Genomic DNA, 15,876 nt, shown 5'->3' with positions numbered 1-15,876 from the left:
TCGAAACTAGTCTTCCTTGCCTTACCCCTTGGCGAACAATGCCAAACCTTCTCCACTAATAAACTTGTTGTTTTAAATATTAAAACAACAAAAGGGATTAAGCCAGACTATTTTGAAAAATCAAAATTGTAACAGCTATCCCAATTAAATAAACGCCACCAATGTAAATCAATGAGTTTTATTGTTAAAATTAAAAAATAATATAGTTTATGTACAAATGTTTAAGTTCAATGATTTTTCAAATAAAACAAAGAGGAAAAAACGAATTTTACGTTTTTCAATCAATTTTGTTGGCTGAAAATCTGATATTTTTCGAAAAATTCATAAGGCCATATCGCATTTTTGGCACTTTGTACGTTAACGACGTATGTAATTTTAGTTTCGACATCTGTTTGTTCAAATCGTTGTTGTTTAATAAAGAAATGACCTTCCTTGCTACAATCCCTAAAGCTTGCGTCTGGGAAAAATAGTCTTCGAGCCATCTAATACAGACTTGGACCATTTGAATTGTTCCTTCAAGTTTGGCACATTTGGCGGAATCTTTATTTATTTCTTTATATCAATGGAACCTGTGATATATTGAAATTCTCGACTCTGGGAATTTCTTCGTCAATTCCATCTTCCAACATCGATTGGAATATAAATACAACCTTTAACAATTTTTTTGTGAAAAAGCACCTTTAACCCCATACAAATTACTATGGAAGCAAAGATAGCTCTGGTGGGGTTAGCAATACTCGATCTCCATAAAATTGCATTTATAGATTGTTTTCGGATCAAATATAAATGTTGTAATTTTTTGGGCCGCCTTACTGTACATAAACGGCAACGATTTCTTCCTCTATACAATTCTCGGCACTCAAAGAGTATAAAAAGTCTTGTATATCATACAGTGTCATACTTAATATAAACCATAACAAATAAAAATTAAATGAAATGCTTATAAGTGTCTAAAAAATTTATAAACAATCCTTTTTATACACTTAAAACCCAAAAAATAGGAGTATTATTGTTTTGACAGTTTTATAGTGCGTCCCTGCGGTGGTTCCATATGGAACCACTTTTTTTGAACACATTTTTTTAAAAACTAAAACGATTTTTTTTAAATGGGGATATTTCACATTTTGTAGACCTTTTTGTCTACTTTCATTATGTATTAATGTTTTGTTTGAAAAATATATAGAAATATGTTTAACTTTCACTTTCTACTTGCGAAAACTAATTTTTTTCACTTTTTTGTTCAATTCTTTTTTATGCACTTTTAACTTGCTTCTAGAACTGCACCCGTAACTGGAATGCAAGAAACGCAAGAGAGAAAAAGTTAGCTGCATGTGTTTACTGTTAGAAACAACTTTCAACGATTTAAAAATATTATGTTTGTAGTGATTTGTTCGCAGAATCCCAAAACACTAAAAGTGGTTCCATATGGAACCACCGCAGTGATTGGGTTAATAAAATAGCATCGGACACGCATACTCATATTTTGCAGCACACATGATCAAGACATATCAGAAAAGAGAATAAGCAACAAAGTTTCAACGGCTTAGCCATGTTTTCAGCAATTGTTTTTGAGATAAAAAAATCACGATATAATTAATTCCACTTTTTCGTTCAAAGGATATGTGAATTTTTGGTGAAGCCGTTCAAAATATATTTTTTTATTTTTTAACAATAATAATTAGTATTCTTTAGGTTCTACCATATGATGGGAGCATTTTGACATTAAATGATATCTTTTTTATTACTGCGTTGGCAACTCTAATGACAAAAAACACCCTCTCTGGCTAATTCGCTGCGACGAATGGTCAGCCGACTGCTAAATATGTAGCGTGGTTGTCGATTATGCCTAAAGAAAAAAAAAGATTAGGCGTAAAAAACGAAATAAGCAAAAATGTACAAAAATAAATATGCGTTCGGTTGCTTAAGGGTAGTTTACACTATATGTAAATGTCATATGACATGAAATTTTCCATCATTATATAGTCGCTAATATGTGCAATATTGGTGATTTTCCTTACGCCATTTACTTTGTGCGTCCACACCAGCAAAATTGTAATACAATTACGTCTCCACATTGTCTGCGTGGGTAGATATGGAATGTTTTTATTTCGTGTCATATGACATTGATAGATAGCGTAAAATACCTCTTATTTAGCCGTGTGTGTGAATATTGTGTAGCAGTTGAAGTGTACAGCTAATGCTAATGTTTTTAGATGCTGGCTTTTAAACCCTGGCCAAACTAAATTTTTTAAGCGTGGAATGACAGATAACAGGCTATACAATAAAATATTTAAAATAAAACACAAAAAATGTGGAGTCGAAATCGTTTAAGCGACAAGTGGGTTTATTATCAAAATCAACTACAAATATTTGATCATTCATGTTTTAGAAAATTACTTATGACTGTATTAGCAAAATAACAAAAAATCTTCATTTTTTTGGGTAAAACTCGTCAAAATGACGATAAATCGTCAAAGTTGGCAACAGTGCACCAACGCTATCTACACATTGGCTATTTTTTAGTCGTATTTTTAATTCTCTGTGATTACCAAGCATTAAGAACCACTGTGATATTTACATATTTTATTAACTATTTTCGCATTTATTTATCGGTTTTTTGTTTGTGTCGTTTAAAACCCCTCAACTAAGAAAATTTATGAACTAAGCAAACAGTACAAAGTAGATAGATTTGACAGGTTCACAGTAAGAACAGCCATCAATTGCTTACAGAAATGTAGCACCCATTCTAACCAAATGGTGCAAAATTTAGCGATATCTATTGAGGACTTTAATAGCCTAAAAGACGCGAATAAATATCTTCCAGCTATGAGTTTACTATACCTTAATAACACCAGAGGTTTATATAGCTCCTCAGGACAACTAGTATTCTATCATAGAAGGTATAAATCTTATAACACCGAGGATTTAGTATATCAAACTAATCAGTAACAGAAGACTTTATAAAAGTCATTGTAAATATTTCCTTTTTCTCTTTTATTTTTATTTTATTTCTATCATCGTAGTTATAAGTAATTGTATAACTTGTGTTTTTTCCATATTCACAAGATTCAAATAACAAATGCCTTTTTAAATAAAACATAATTATCTGAATGCGCTGGCCTACCACATAGTTCAAAACAACAAATAAATTTATATAAATCTAGATAAGTATGAAAATACGTTAGATACAAAGTAGAATAACCCCCAGTTTTTGTAAAAATTTTTATTCTTCTCACACGAATTGTCAAATTTTGTAGATCGATTTACTCGCTTTAACGCAAATGTAGAGCTCTGATTTTTAAATGAGGAATCCTTAATGATATATGGAACGGGTATACGGAAAATTAGATGTGTATGTCATCTGGGGGCTGAGCAATGAATTATTAAATTATTACGAATATAGACGAACGAACAAAAATAAGTTACAAAAACTGGGGGTAAGAGTCTATTTATAAGATATTTTGTAACGAATTTTGGAAAATAAATTGAATTGAATTAAAAATTGTTTGTGTCGTTTAAAAAACCCTTCAATTCAACAAAACTAAATATAAAACTGACGAAACATTATCAGCGCGATCATGAATATCAACTCCCCGTGAGTTTTCTCACTCTCTTCTTTTAGTTGCAACGGCGTAGAAATAAAATTCACGGGGAGTTTACATTCATAATCGGGCTGTATATGTAAGTAAAACATATCTTAGTGCTAAAGAAAATTCTGACAGCCAGTTTCTGTATGTCGAAACAAGAATGTGTGCGAATGAAACACGCCCGAACTTTAGTTTTCGAAATAATTTTACCTTTGCTTTTGCTTCAAAACAAAAAATAAATTTGAAAAACACACAAGAGTTTGGACGTGTTTCTTTCGCACACATTCTTCTTTCGACATACAGAAACAGGCTGTGAATTTTACAATAAGACAAGTAATATTTTTTACGTTTATGTTTGTCGTTGCCAGATTTAATACGAAATTATCTCTGCAGATGTTGGCAGATACCAACGAAACGTCGGTTAAAATATGGAATAAATAATCTTTATGGAAAAAAAAACAAAATAAAATTCATTTGAAAGAAGAAAAGTTCGACGACAGCGAAGCCGCTGCACATCCGATATGTCTGAAGAGCCTTTACCGAAGGCGAAACATGCATGTCACATAGTGGTGGTTGTGTGGGTTCGAATCGTCGGCTTTCCTTTTTCACTTGCATTATTTATCATTAAGCTCGATTCCAACGAGAAATTAATTAAAAATTAGTACTAAAAATTATCTTCGCCTAAAAAGGCAATATTTTCAATAAAAATCTTTATTTTCATTGACACATTAAGGACCTTAAAAGCCCGATAAGACAAAGTCTTAACAAAAAAAAACTAACTTGAAATGATTTATCTATCCATTCGTCCATCCAAGAGAGGGTTTATGAGACTAGGAAATGTAAAGGAATTCACCAAAAAAAGGGCACTAGAATATACAAATCTTACAAAAAAAGGAGACACCGACGATTAATCAGGTCATCAAATATGCATCCCATAAAATCTATTGCAAAAAAGCGCATAGCATTGTTGGAGGCTATGTCAGCAAGTTTCAGCCTGCTTAAGGTAGTTCCGGAATACAGATCAAGAAAATATAGTATGTTAGGTATGACTAAAGCTTGAATTAAAGTCTTTTTAATATCAGGAGGAAATTGTTCAATCGAGGTTCGAAGATGAAGAACTCTTGTAAATTTTACACACACAAAATAGGTTTTCTTAAGAAAATTTACGAATCATTTTTTATTTTTGACTCCAATTACACCCAGACCTCGCTTAGTGTTGTTTTCGAAGTTGCGTCGTTGTCCAATTACATTGTACCAATTTCCGCTCGCTGTCATTCGATTTTTTATGTTGCGTTGTTTTGGGGTTTTTGAAAAATGTGTGATTGCGAGGTAAACAGTATCAGTGTTAGAAAAAGTTCATCATTATCAAAGTCAAAAGTTTTTTTCCGAATCTTCTGAGAACTTTTAACTATCTTTTAGGCATAGTGGTTGGAACGAAACCTCGTCCAATAGATATCTCTAAAGAACAAAATTCCAAACTTAGTTTTGTAGGCTGGTAAAAAAAGATCCTAGGATTTTTAAAGTATCATCCATATTTTTTCTTTTGGCACGAGTGGTCCCTTTTTCTGGAAGTGGCTATATTCTCAATGTTTGTGGTTAATAATCATCTTTCTAAAACTTTTTAAGTTTATAGAACCACGAATTACCAATGGTACCGCCTTTTTTATTTATTCTTTTTATTTGCAATCTATTTACAAGAAACATTCAGCAAATTTAATAATTACTACAATATAACAGAATTGTTGAACCCCAGTGGATTTAACAATAAATACATATTACAATTTTAATTTCAGATTACATATTTAATGAAACTCATTAAATAAATGGGAGGTCTAAAACATGTCTTCGTTTTAGTCTTCTAATTTCATCTGTGTCATCTAATAGATTAATTGCTAAGACATTCGAATGGTTACTTAATCTGTTAAGATACGTAGTACTAATTTTTGTAATTTTATCTGTAATTTTATTTATGTTTAAATCTCTATTGTAAGTCCATTTAATTTTGGAGAAGGACAGTTTCCTTTCCTTAAGGAAAATGTAACAATGCACAGATTTTTCAGTATTGACTCCAATATTCCAGTTATTAAACCATTCCTCGATATCATTCAGATGTGTTTGGAGTAAGTCAGTAGCTGAAGAAGAATCATCGTTAATAGCAAGAACGGCAATATCATCTGCATAAGTAGCAATCATAGTCTCATTTCTTACGGGCATATCTGCTGTATAAAGCGTATATAAAACTGGACCTAAAACACTACCTTGTGGCACACCAGCTTTAATGACGCCAAAATTAGATTCTTTATCATTGATGTGTACATAAAATGTTCTTCCATTCAGATATGAATTTAATAATAAATAAAAAGGAGCAGGTAATAACATTTTTAGTTTATATAACAAGCCTTGATGCCAAACCCTATCAAACGCCTGTTTGACATCCAGAAAGGCAGCAGAACAGAACTGCTTACATTTCAACAATCTCTTATAACCTTCACCAGTCTATGACACTCGTGCCGCGATTTTCTCTGAATCCAAACTGATGATCTGGCATAACATTTATATTATTTAAAATGGAAAAAAGTCGCTTTCGAAACAATTTTTCGAACAGCTTAGAAAATATGGACAATTAACTTATAGGCCTATACGATGATAACAGGTTTTCAGGTTTTCCAGGTTTTGGTATCATAATTATTTTAGCACATTTCCATTGCACTGGAAAATGGGACAGCCTCATAATAGAATTATAAATTGTTGTTAGGAACACCAAACCCTTCTTTGGAAGCAATCTTATGACTTTGTGATCAACTAAGTCTGACCCTGGTGTTTTTTTCTTTAGATTTCACTATGCAACACTCAAAATGCAAACAACTTCTAGCATGCATTTTTTGAAAGTACATAGACTACAAAAACCCTAGTAGGGTTTTGTCCTGTCATATCCAGTTCGGATTTTATGGCCTCATCTAAACCGGGCTAAATCTACACTTTTTTGCATTTATCAGGCCTTTATCTCGGAAACGAATATCTCAGAAACGAATTAGCAATATTGTAGCCCTATACTACTAAAAATTATCTTTTGAGAAAAGCACATAAGAAAAACTCCATCTAGGGCATCAAAATCTATAAAATATAGAAAATTTTACATAATTTCTGAAACTCTGGTCAATATCGGCTAAACTATTGGGAGTTGAACCAAGTAACCTTTTGCAAAAATCTTCGAAATAAAGTTCTCAACAATTCTTTAGAACTTTCTGAAACTTTAAAATGTTTTCTTCATGTTGTTTCAGTGGTATTTTGCATCATATCTTTTACAGCACGTATTTCAAACACTGTTCACACCAACAGTTTATTCTCGCATTTCGGATTTGACTACATTATTGACATTTTTATTAAATCGTCGTTGAAAAATGTACTGAAAAAAACGGCATAGAGGCATTTTACAACAATGACATGTTCTGAAGAGTTGTGTATTACATTACGGGGAATATTTTTCTAAAGGAAAATATTCAGAAAAAATTAACGATTTTGGTGATACGGTGCGAAATGTATAAAAATTGTGGAATTTTTGCATATATTTTGAAATTTGAGGCAATAAATGTAGTTTTTCGGGTTCATTATTTTTCCAAATATTTTATTCTTGTCCTTATCTACAAATTTGTTTCAGAGGTCAGAAGAAAATTCGCATTGATTTCAGAGATATAGCCCCAAATTTCTTTAAAAACTCAATATTTAACCATGTTTAGATGGGGCTATAAAATTCGAGCTGGATCTGACACAAGAAAATCCAACTAGGGTTTCTTGACGTTTGGGTCTGTACTTTCAAAAAATTCTCAGTTCGAATTGTTTGCACAAGATTGCCTTAAAAATGTTGCACAGTGTTTTTAATTTCCTTACAAACTTTACTAAACGTAAAATGTTTAATAGGGCGACTCATTTGGCATGAAACATCCAAAAAATCGGAAATTAATTTATTTTGTTGGGGACTACATAAATCAAAAGGTGTAAAGGAATTCTCCAAGTGGTTTTTAAACGCCTCAGCTTTATCTTTGTTTGATTTACACCAATTTCCATTTGAATGTTTTATAGGCACATTTCTCTTTTGAGGTCTCTTAAGATATTTTGTTGTTCTCCATAAACTGTGCTCGTTACTTTTATCTGGGCTTAAATTACTTAAGAAGCTTCCAATTGATTGGTTTTTGTAGTCACTTAGAAGGGTTTTAAGCCAATTTGAAGCTCTGTTTAAATTTGTTTTGTCCATTGGGTGTCTCGAATATTGCCAAATTCTGCGCAACCGTCTCTTTTCTCTTATCATTCATCGTATTTCAGCCGTAACATAAAAGTTTGTGGAATTTAAATTAATTTTATCTGGGGTGTATAGATTTGTAGCATTGTGTATGACTTGTGTTAAATGTTCTACAGCATTTTCCAATTCCTTTCCGGATTTAATCGGGATATTTAAATTTAGGTGTTGTTCAATGTGATGTTGTACCATAGGTATGTTGGTTTTTGATGTAATTAATGTTTTATGTTTATGTTTATGAACATTTCTTGTACTAAAGTTAAGAATAATTGGACTGTGATCTGAGTCTAAGTCATAACATGCGGTTATACTTAGCATTGACTGGCATATTCCTGAGTAGATGAAAAAATCTATTAGATCGGGAATTTTATTTGGGACTGCAGGCCAATATGTAGGACTACCAGTTGACAAAACTTCGTAATGATTTAAAGCGATGCATTTATACAGTTCTCTTCCTTTGGGGTTTTAGCCGAGATCCCCACCAAGTATGTTTGGCATTGAAATCGCCACCGACGACGAATTTGTTTCCAAGATTTTTGAAGAAATTTTCATATTGTATACATTTTAAATTAAATCGAGAAGGAAGATAAACGGAGTAAATAGATACTTCACGGTGTGCCTTAACCAAATTTAAATGGAAGGTGCTTGCACCTGGGCAATTTTTGCAGATTCTGAAACTACAATGCTCATAGTTGAGAAATACCAAGAAACAAAAAAATCGCCGGAGGGATTTTCAAATAAATCGCGATTTAAGTTCACATTTTTAGGGATTCTTTAGGTTTTCACAATTTTGATTGGAAACCGCGATTCCTATGTAAATGGGCCTAAAGAAAATGTTGTAGCTGTTAAAATTCTCCACAAGATTGACCTTTATGATATTTTCGTAGGTTTTGCCGTTTTTGAGATATTGAAATTCAAATTGATACAATGTACTGACTGTATCGCCTCCTTATAAAACAATATCATGCTCAGTGCGCCTTAACTAACTTTGGATGAAAACCGCTTACACATGGGAAGATTTCGCGGATTCTGAAACAACAATGTTCATAGATAAGAAAAATAAAAGAAACAGAAAAAATCGCCGGAAAGATTTTAAAATAAATCGCGATCAAAATTCACTATTTTAGGTTTTTTTTAGGTTTTCACGATTTTGCTTGGAAACCGCAAGTCGTATCGAAATTAGTGTAAAGAAAATGATGTAGCTGTGAAAATTCTCTATAAGACTGACTTTCAGGTTTTTTCGTAGGTTTTACCATTTTTGAGATATAGAGGTTCAGTTCAAATTTTTAGGTTTTTATCTAATGTCTTCAAGATTTTGCTTGGAAACCGCAAGTCATATCAAAATGGGACTAAAGAAAATGTTGAAGCTGTGAAAGTTCTCTACAAGATTTTTCTGGATATTTCTCTTCTATGAGCATTGTAGTTTCAGAATCTGCAAAAACTTTCCAGGTGTAAGCACCTTCCATTTAAAATTAGTTAAGGCGCACCGTGACTTTTGAATTGTAGCATATTATATTAACACCAGCTGCCTGCATAAAAGATGCTAAGATTGGCTCCGCTTCTTCGTATATAATTTTAGATTTAATAATTATAGCTGCACCTCCATGGGCTCGGTTATCTGGATGATTCGCTGTTATAATGTCATAATCTTTTATTCTGAAGTATGATTTGCTTGTAAAATGAGTTTCAGAAATAAGTAGAATATCTATGAAATTTTTATAAAGAAACTAGCGGACCCGGCGAACTTCGTCTCGCTATTAAGGAATAAAATTTCATACAAAAACTCAATTTTCGATTTTTCCAATTTTTCGACTTTTACAGAGGGATTTTCCAAAATTTTCTTCCGCAAAGACCTTCTCCTCGAAAATGCGAATAACTGACAAAAAAATTTACAGAAATCGGCCTAGCCGTTCTCATTTTATGAATTACTATACATTTTTTACACCATTTTTATATATATAAGATAAGATAATTCTATTTCATTTCTATGATTTGAAATGCCATTGGCATTCCACTCAGCAATGATCAAATCTACTTGCATAATTTTGACATTAGCAATGTCATCATATTCATTAAAGAATTTGTCATTTCTATTTGTTTTGTTAGCAAAGATTCTATCTTGCTTAACAAATTTATTTCTCCCGTGCTTTGACCTTTTACGGCTTGGGCATATGACCTAAAGTTATCTGAAGTCTGGTTGGGCATGGTGTTATCTTCATAAGCAATTTCGTTACATTCAGAATACACGGGAGCAGACTTCTTTTGAACCAGTTTTTGATAAATCGGGCATCCTTGTAACTAGCTGTATGGGTGTTCAAGCAGTGCAAACATTTAGGTGCGGTATTTTCTGGTTTATTACATTCTAATGTGGGATGACCTAAACCACATTTAACGCACCTAAAAGGACATACTGCCGTAGATTTTGTGTGTCCAAATTCTTGACATCTAAAACATTGCACTAAGTCGTCAAATTTTCTTGGGGGTTCAATAGTAACAATGGTATTGAATATACCAGTAATATTATAAATCTATTGTTACTTTTGGGGACCAAATCAACGAAGAACATGGGTAAAGGCTCCATGGTTTTTCTGCTAATTATGTTACGTAAGCTCCTTACATCGTGACCCTTGCTCATTAAAAAGGCTTTTATGTCCGATACATCGGTGGTGTAGTGTACATTTTTAATTACTACCCTGTAAGCTCTTTCCGTTTTCAGTTGATAAGTATGATAGCATATTTTGTTACTATCAAAGTGCTTAATTACTTTTCGGTACGAATCAACATTTTTTATCATTAGACGAACTTCACCTTTTAGAAGAGATTTAAAATTAAAATCTTCAACTGGAATAATTTTAAAGCATTGTGGCGTTTTTTTATATTGGGATAGCGTTTGCAATTTTGTTTTTTCAAAATAGTCTGGCTTAATCCCATTGTTGTTGTTTTAATATTTTAAAACAACTATTTTATTAGTGGAAAAGATTTGGCATTGTTCGCCAAGGGGTAAGGCAGGGAATACTATAGTTTCGATCCACGCCACTGGATCTCATCAGTTCCCTTGTTTCTTGTTTGTGGATATTCTCCACCGAAGTTATTTTTCAATAACTTCTTCAACAAGAAACTTTTTATACCCAAACATCAATCGTCAGCTCGAAATATAAAGGTAAGCAAAGAAAAAATCTTTTCCACTAATAAAATAGTTGTTTTAAAATATTAAAACAACAACAATGGGATTAAGCCAGACTATTTTGAAAAAACAAAATTGGAATAATTTTATTTATGCTCTCCAACATTTTAGTAACATTCTTGACGTCCGGAATAAAAATTGGTGGCGGTTTTGGTTGGTACAGCTTGATTTGGTTCTGGTTGATTCGGTTCAGCTTGATCTGCTTCATCGATGTTGTTTTCATTTTCCATAGTTGATAAAACACTAAATCTGTTGGATGTGGACGGCTGGTTGTCATCAACCACTTGCTTCCTTTTTGGCGAATTACCTAAAGGTGGGGACATATTTATTTTTCTTTTAGTTGACACTTCCTGCAACTTTTCTTCTTGATCATCAATGCAATCAGTTGCATTACTTTTTGTTGTAACACTCATTGCGGCTATTTTTTTAATTATTGTTATTTTTTGTGTTGTGGTTAATTCAGGTTTTACAAGCAATGCAATTAATGCACGCATGCAAAAAATTGGAACACTGCAAGACAGTGCACTGTCTTTTTGTTTGTTAAAATTATAGAACAAAAAAATAAATAAACCGTAGCAATTTTTTATGAAATTGTTGTTAACGAAATATTGCCGTTTTAAGCAGTAACACGTCTGGCTAGTAGTTAAAGTTAAACAACGACTGAATGGTACCGCCTGTTAGAAAATAAAAAGCTCATTCTGATAAGGGCCCTACGCCCATATGTTTTTCGAGACCCAGACTTCTGGTTTTTGCTAATCTTCTAATATATAAAAGGCAATGTGTGTATGTTAGTATGTTTGTTTGTTTGTATGTTTGTATGTTCCAAATAGACTCAAAAACGGCTGAATAGATTTTCTTGAAAATTTCAGATAATGCACTGGGAACACCGGTGGTGAAAATAGGCTATATATTTTTTTGAATGGTCGTCGCGGAAGTGAGATATCGCGGTTATCCCAAATTATTCAAAAATGTATTATTTCAGATAATATACCTAATTTTAGTAAGCGTGACTACAAAACCGCTAAAACACTGGCTTCAATATGTGGGATAACGCGGTCAACGCCATATTTTGGAATACAGTAAAATCCCGATGACTCGATTGGGCAATCTTATGAAATTTTGTATGTGGAGTTTTTAGGTCTGAGAATAGGTCGTAATCTATTTTTTTATCCCGCTAAGTGTAGTGATCGGTGGTCCTCCCCACAATTTTTTTAAGAAAACCGCGAAATTCAGGATACGTTTTAATATATTGTTTACAAATTGTTTGCAATGCTATGGTAATAACAGTCTTGACCCTGAATGGTCGTCGCGGAAGTGAAAATCGCGGTCATCCCAAAATTATCAAAAAGCTGTCGTAAGCTGTTTTTATACGGCTAGGAGTAGTGACCGGTGGTCCTCCCCCACAATGTTTTTAAGAAAATCTGAAATCTTTGATATTTTTGAACGTATTGTTTACAGATTGTTTTCCCTGAATGATCGCGGTCATCACAAAGTTTTCAAAAATGTATTATTTCAATTAATATACATAATTTTAGTAAGCGTGACACAAAAATGATATAAACACTAGCTTGAACAAGTGGGATAGCGCGGTCGTGAGCTATTTTAATACGGCTAAGTGTAGTGACCGGAGGTTCTCCTTCAAATTTTTTTTTTTAATCTGAAGTCCATGATATTTTTGAACGTATTGTTTACAGATTGTTTGCAATACTACTGTAATTACTGTCTTGACCCTGAATGGTCTTCGCGGAAGTGAAATATCGCGAAAATGATCGCGGTCATCACAAAATTTGCAAACATTTATTATTTCAGATAATATACATAATTTTGTAAGCGTGCCTAAAAAACGCTATAAACGCTGAACACTAAACAATAAGTGGGACAGCGCGATCAACTCCACATTTTGGAATACAGTAAAATCCGGATAACTTGAGATGTCACAAGATCGAAATTCCAGAAAGATCCATTGGAAATCAGACAAAGTTATTGATATACAATACGATATCATCATTGGAATCAGAATACCGCGATCGTGTTCGATTTTTGAAAATATTATAATTACGGATAAAATCTCAAAATGTGGGAAGTGAGCACATGAGCATTGATTTCAGTCCTTGGAATAGCTAGGTAAAGATATATTTTTTAAATACAGCAAAATCTCGATAATATCAACTACAATTTATAGAATTAATTTTTTTATGAATTATATAAATGTTGCCATACATATCCCGAAGGAACATACATTTCGCTGAGGGGTATGTTACCACTATTGCATATAGAGCGCGAAGAAAGAAAGCGTTACGTTCGATCGGCCTGAATGAGGTTAAATCCACCAAAAATAGCGAAAATCAGGCGCCACCGTTCTATGGGAGCTATATCAAAACGAGGACGTATACTGAACAGTGGCTATATCGCTGAACTATCGAAAATCGGGAGGTACTGTTTTATGGGAGCTATATAAAAACGTGGATAACTTGAGATGTCACAAGATCGAAATTCCAGAAAGATCCATTGGAAATCAGACAAAGTTATTGATATACAATACGATATCATCATTGGAATCAGAATACCGCGATCGTGTTCGATTTTTGAAAATATTATAATTACGGATAAAATCTCAAAATGTGGGAAGTGAGCACATGAGCATTGATTTCAGTCCTTGGAATAGCTAGGTAAAGATACATTTTTTAAATACAGCAAAATCTCGATAATATCAACTACAATTTATAGAATTAATTTTTTTATGAATTATATAAATGTTGCCATACATATCCCGAAGGAACATACATTTCGCTGAGGGGTATGTTACCACTATTGCATATAGAGCGCGAAGAAAGAAAGCGTTACGTTCGATCGGCCTGAATGAGGTTAAATCCACCAAAAATAGCGAAAATCAGGCGCCACCGTTCTATGGGAGCTATATCAAAACGAGGACGTATACTGAACAGTGGCTATATCGCTGAACTATCGAAAATCGGGAGGTACTGTTTTATGGGAGCTATATCAAAACGTGAACCTATTACTGTTACATACCGAGCGCAAATAAAAAGGCGTCTCTTTCGATCGGTATGAATATTTATGCTCTCCTCTTTAAAATATATTAAAACCAGATTTCAGCCATTTCGGTGTGATAATGATGTTAAATCCTCAAAAATAGCGAAAATCAGCCGGTAACGTTCTATGGGAGCTATATCAAAACGTGGACCTATACCAACAATTCTTTGCAGTAATAATTACGACCCCAACCGAGACCAACAATCCAATATATAACAATGTTAATTGACGTGCACCGACCATTATATGTGGGTCACAAAGTGCTTTAAACTGTCGATTTATGGTGAAGGGTATAATAAAAGAGATTTTATATATTAAATTCGGGGGATACCATTACATGGAATTTATGTCAAAACATTGATTTATATTATGAAGTTTCTAGAGAGATGCCTAATTATGGGTGTATCAATACTGGATAGATAACTAAAGTTTACACGGAGAACCCAAACAACGGGCCAGCAACGCGGACCGGGTCAGCTAGTCTTATATATAAAAGACAATGTGTGTATGTTAGTATGTTTGTATGTTCCGTATAGACTCAAAAACGGCTTAACCGATTTTCTTGAAAATTTCAGAGAATGTACAGGGAACACCGGTGGTGAAAATAGGCTATATATTTTTTTGCACTTCGGAGGGGGCGGGGTACCTCCCCTATGTCCTTTTTTTAAAAACCCTATTTTAACAAAATTGACGAACGTATCGATGAGAAAATTAATTTGCCAGACAATGGTTGTTGTGTCCCCGACCCTAGGTACTGGTTTGGGCCCATAGACCCGACCACGCCCACTTTTTTAAATACCTTATATATCAAAAACTGCTTAACCGGTTTTCCTGAAAATTTCAGATAATCTTCTGGGAGCACCCGTGGTGAAAGTAGCGTATATATTTTGTTGAATTTCGGAGGGGACGGGGTACCTCCCTCATGCCCTACTTTTTTAAGAACTCTATTTTAACAAAACTGACGAACGTATCGATGAGAAAATTAATTTGCGAGACAATGGTTGTTGTGTCTCCGACCCTAGGTACTGGTTTGGGGCCCAAAGACCCGACCACGCCCACTTTTTTAAATTGCTTAACCGATTTTCCTGAAAATTTCAGATAATCTTCTGGGAGAACCCGTGGTGAAAATAGGGTATATATTTTGTTGAATTTCGGAGGGGACGGGGTACCTCCACCATGCCCTACTTTTTTAAGATCTCTATTTTAATAAAACTGACGAACGTATCGATGAGAAAATTAATTTGCGAGACAATGGTTGTTGTGTCTCCGAACCTAGGTACTGGTTTGGGGCTTAAAGACCCGACCACGACCACTTTTTTAATATGTTATATCTTTGAAACTACTGAGCCGATTTTCATAAAAATTTCAGAAATTGTACCGGGATAATCCTGGTGAAAATAGGCTGCATATATATCCCCTAATTAAAATAGGCTATATATTTTGTGGAATTTCGGCGTAGCGGGGTTTGAAAATTAATTCGATAGCCACCATTGTGTATGAGGCACTTATTTGTGGCCTTAAGACCCGACAACGCCCACATTTTTGAATTTAAAATTGCATATCGACACCAACATTTCTGAAGAGTTTTTATTTATAGTCACTAATTAGCGATGCAAGAAAAATATAATTGATGATTTAATAAAAGGTAACATAAAACAAGGGCCAGCAACGCGGACCGGGTCAGCTAGTAAATGATAAACTGCACTCTAAACTCTGAATATCATTAAATCGACGAGGGAAGGCAGTCCTGATTCAATTAG

At 33.6% G+C, this 15,876-nt stretch overlaps 1 protein-coding gene across 8 annotated transcripts in view; it reads left to right on the top strand.

Moving 5' to 3' along the window:
• The window catches only part of Socs16D (Suppressor of Cytokine Signaling at 16D), a 174,632-nt gene that overhangs the window by 48,470 nt on the left and 110,286 nt on the right, over positions 1-15,876 (top strand). The gene's annotated exons all lie outside the window — the stretch shown is intronic.

Source organism: Musca autumnalis, unplaced genomic scaffold, assembly GCF_047663935.1.
Source record: "Musca autumnalis isolate F117 unplaced genomic scaffold, ASM4766393v1 scaffold_3, whole genome shotgun sequence".
NCBI classification, from domain to species: Eukaryota; Metazoa; Arthropoda; class Insecta; order Diptera; family Muscidae; genus Musca; species Musca autumnalis.
The sequence above is the reverse complement of the archived record's forward strand: the minus strand, read 5'-3'. Positions and strand labels throughout refer to the sequence as shown.